Here is a 4,194-nt window from a genome sequence, read left to right as displayed (position 1 = left end):
TTGACGAATGAGGTGTCTTGCTAATAGTCCATGTCGTAAGTACCAAAACTTCATTCTTTTGTTTTCTAAGTGGTAGCCCCGGACTTTTTCTTCATAGATTTTGTTTATGAAGGTTGCTAGGCCCGAATAAGTGGAATTGCAGAAGGTGTAACCGTTGGTGCATTAACATCATAATGGAAGCATCACAATGATGGAAGCATCACAATGATGAAAGCATCATAATGATGAAAACACCATAATGATGAAACATCATAATGATGTTTCTTTGGTGGAATTGTTTTTCATTTCCCCTAACAACCGGAATTGTTTTTCAACATAACACCATCATCTGTAGGTCGAATCACAAAGTTGTCTTCATGAAAGTTGTTCGTTAATTCCTTAACTACAACATATCCAAATTGGAGAGCCATCGGAGCAGTACAACTCCAGAAATCCAGGTATGATGAGTGACTGTTTATCATTTGTCTGTCAACCCGTCAGATTTGTTGTGAGCTTTGAAACTCTATTTTCTCTTGCTCAGATCAGCATGCTTTCTTCATTGAAGTTGTTCCTCAGCTTGTGAACTACAACATATCCAAATTTGAGATCCCTCGGAGCTGTATAACTCAAGAAACTCAGGTATGATGAATGACTGGTTATTATTTTTCTGTCAAACCGTCAGATTTGTTGTGAGCTTCGAAACTCCATTTTCTCTTGTTCAGATCGGTATGCTTTCTTTATTGAAGTTGTTCCTCAGCTTGTGAACTACAACATATCCAAATTTGAGATCCCTCGGAGCTGTATAACTCAAGAAACTCAGGTATGATGAATGACTGGTTATTATTTGTCTGTCAACCCATCAGATTTGTTGTGAGTTGCGAAACTCCATTTTCTCTTGTTCAGATCGGTATGCTTTCTTCATTGAAGTTGTTCATCATCGACTCTTTCATAACATATCAAAAATTCAGGATGAACTAACGGTTAAATATTTCCAGATCTTCGAAACATCACAACAGCTTCGAAATCTGCAAGAAGCCGACTATCATGTTTGGAGCTTCAACACTTTAATTTCCGTCGCTCAAAAAGAAATGGTTCCTTCTTGAAAGTTGTTCATATGCTCAAGAACTATAGGGTGTCCAAAATTCAGCTCCATTGGAGAAGAGCAGAGGTTGCAGAAATTTGATAGATGAAAGGAGGCGGAAGAGGGAGAGAGAGAAAAAGTCTCTTGGGTTGGATTTCTATTTTGGGGCAGATTCCAAGTTTTGTAGCACCTTCATTATTGATGAATTGCTTGTACTTTTGTCCATTATGAAACTTGGGACTTTGGCTTGTTGTTGGATCTATTATAATATGTTTGGGAACATATATAAGTGAATAAATAAGAAGGAAAATTTTGGGCCCTTGTGGGTGTAAAACAAAAAATGTTTATGTTTACCCAAGTGTTTTTGTACAAGTTCAAGGGCATCTTGGGTTTTGTGAACAAAATTTGTTTATTTGGAGCAAGGTTTTGTGTTGAAGCTTTGGTGTTGAAGCTTTCTAGGTGAAGCTTTGATGGTGAAGCTTTGTAGATGAAGCTTTGTAGGTGAAACTTTTTTAAGTGAAGCTTTTCGGGTGAAGTTTTTTTTTTTGGGTGAAGCTTTGTGGGTGAAGCTTTTTAGGTGAAGCTTTTTAGGTGAAGCTTTGTGGGTGAAGCGTTGGAGGTGAAGCTTTTCGGGTGAAGCTTTTTGGGTGAAGCTTTTTAGGTGAAGCTTTGATGGTGAAGCTTTGTAGATGAAGCTTTGTAGATGAAGCTTTGTAGGTGAAGCTTTTTTAAGTGAAGCTTTGTGGGTGAAGCTTTGTGGGTGAAGCGTTGGAGGTGAAGCTTTTCGGGTGAAGCTTTTTGGGTGAAGCTTTTTAGGTGAAGCTTTGATGGTGAAGCTTTGGAGGTGAAGCTTTTCGGGTGAAGCTTTTTGGATGGAGCTGTTTTTTTTTTTTTTTTTTTTTTTTTTTTTTGGCGCTTGACACGGTCTTCATTTGCTTGTTTTGTAGTGACTGTGGAAGACGGATATAGCTCAATTACCTCTTTATTGAATTCATTGCCAAATGGCCTTCATTACATAGGATGCCGAACGGCTATAGCTCAACACTTGTACATCGTGAGTCTATTTATAGTAGTACTTCAAGTGATCAGCGTTCCATGGATGGCCAAGGGTCTTGCCATCGGAGCTTCTAAGTGTGTAAGAGCCAGGGCGACTGATGCCAATGACTTCATACGGTCCATCCCAGTTTGGACTAAGTGTGCCTTCACTCGGGACTCTGTCGCAGAGTAATCTTTTCTTTAAGACCCAGTCTCCTATTTTGAAAGAACGAGGCTTGACCCTAGAGTCATAATAGTTGGAGATGCGCTGCTTGTAGGCGACATTCCTCAAGTGAGCTTGGTTTCTGTGTTCCTCGACTAAATCCAAGTTGAGGGTGAGTTGTTTGTCATTTTCACTTTGAATGTAGTTCTGGACTCGGAATGTTGCTTGCTCGAGCTCAACAGGGACAACCGCCTCTGTGCCAAAGGCAAGTGAGAATGGAGTTTCTCCTGTTGAAGTCCGATATGAAGTGCGATATGACCAAAGAACTTGGGGTACAAATTCTGGCCAACAGCCTTTAGCTTTGTCCAAGCTGGTTTTCAAAGTGCGCTTGATTATTTTGTTGATTGCCTCAACTTGTCCATTAGACTGGGGATGAGCTGGAGAGGCAAAGCATAAGTTGATGTTGAACTTAGAGCAGAACAACCTGAACTTCTTGTTGTCAAACTGTCGCCCATTGTCAGTGACTATCGCATTGGGAATGCCGAATCTACAAAGGATGTTCTTCCACACGAAGTCTTCTATCTTTGCCTCAGTAATGGTTGCCAAGGGTTCTACTTCGGCCCACTTTGTGAAGTAGTCCACTGCAACGACTGCGTAACAGACTTTGCCCTTCCCTGCCGGCATTGGGCCGATCAAATCAAGTCCCCACTGGGCGAAGGGCCAAGGGCTGATCATAGGAGTAAGAGGCTGATTTGTATTTTCTTTAAGTTTCTGTTTAAGTTGCTGATTTGTTTTCTTTCGAATTATTGTATTTTCTTTAAGTTTCTGTTTAATTTGCTAATCTCTTGGATTGTTTTCTTTCGAATTATTGTATTTTCTTTAAGTTTCTGTTTAAGTTGCTGATTTGTTTTGTTTTCTTTGTTTTTAGGTACTAGTTTATGACTCGTAGCTCACAACCTGTTCGTGAGCATATCTCCGACTTTGACGGTGATTTTGAGAGGACTTTGAGAAGGAAAAAGAAATTGCAAGAGTCTAATCCTCCTAGTCCCGAGCCTGAATTAGAAGAGCAAGAAGTTGAGGTTGAAGAGAAGCCCACGGCACAAGTGGGTGGAGAAGAGCAAGGTATAGCCATGGACAACCGTACGCTCAAGGAGCTTGCCGCCTCGGGTTTGGATAATGCCGCACCATTGTGTATCCAATATCCCATGGCTGCTCAAGGTAAAACTGAAGAGATCGAGTTAAAGTCAAGTTTGCTCCACCACATTCCAAAGTTCCATGGGCTGTCCATGGAGGATCCGAACAAACATTTGAAAGAATTTGAAGTGGTGTGCTCAAGTATGACTCCGATTACCGTTGACGGAAGTATTTTAAAGATGAAGGCTTTTCCATTCTCTTTAATGGACAAAGCCAAGGATTGGTTATATGAGTTGGCTCCCCATACAGTTACATCTTGGGAGAGTATGAAGAGGGCGTTTCTGGAGAAGTTTTTCCCAACTTCTCGCATCATTCTTCTTCGTAAAATAATAAGTGGAATTCAACAAGATGAAGGTGAGTCTTTTCCTACATATTATGAGCGATTTAAATCACTTGTTGCTTCTTGTCCACAGCATCAGATGAAGGAGGAGTTGCTTTTGCAATACTTCTACGAAGGGCTCCTACCACTTGAATGTCAAATGCTCGATGCTTCGGCGGGTGGAGCATTGGTGGACAAAACGCCCATGGCTGTAAAAATCTTGATTGCTAATAGAGCATTAAACGCTCAACAATACGAAGGTGTAGGCCAAAGAGGACCCCCACGGCAACAAGTGCATGAGGTAAGTTCCGCATCCAATATTCAATCTCAGTTAGCTAATCTTACTTCTATTATTTCACAGATGGCCGAGGGAATGAAGATTCAAGGACCCATGGTGTGTGGCGTATGTTCTATCCAAGGACA

At 40.9% G+C, this 4,194-nt stretch overlaps 1 long non-coding RNA gene across 1 annotated transcript; it reads left to right on the top strand.

Moving 5' to 3' along the window:
• Positions 1 to 203: 203 nt before the first annotated feature.
• LOC139189694 (uncharacterized) lies at positions 204 to 1,105 on the top strand. The gene is made up of 4 exons (XR_011573544.1): positions 204 to 437; positions 521 to 618; positions 702 to 799; positions 975 to 1,105. It is a non-coding gene; the product is annotated as an uncharacterized lncRNA (long non-coding RNA).
• The last annotated feature ends 3,089 nt before the right edge of the window (positions 1,106 to 4,194 follow it).

Source organism: Malus domestica, chromosome 11, assembly GCF_042453785.1.
Source record: "Malus domestica chromosome 11, GDT2T_hap1".
Taxonomy (NCBI): domain Eukaryota; kingdom Viridiplantae; phylum Streptophyta; class Magnoliopsida; order Rosales; family Rosaceae; genus Malus; species Malus domestica.
The sequence above is the reverse complement of the archived record's forward strand: the minus strand, read 5'-3'. Positions and strand labels throughout refer to the sequence as shown.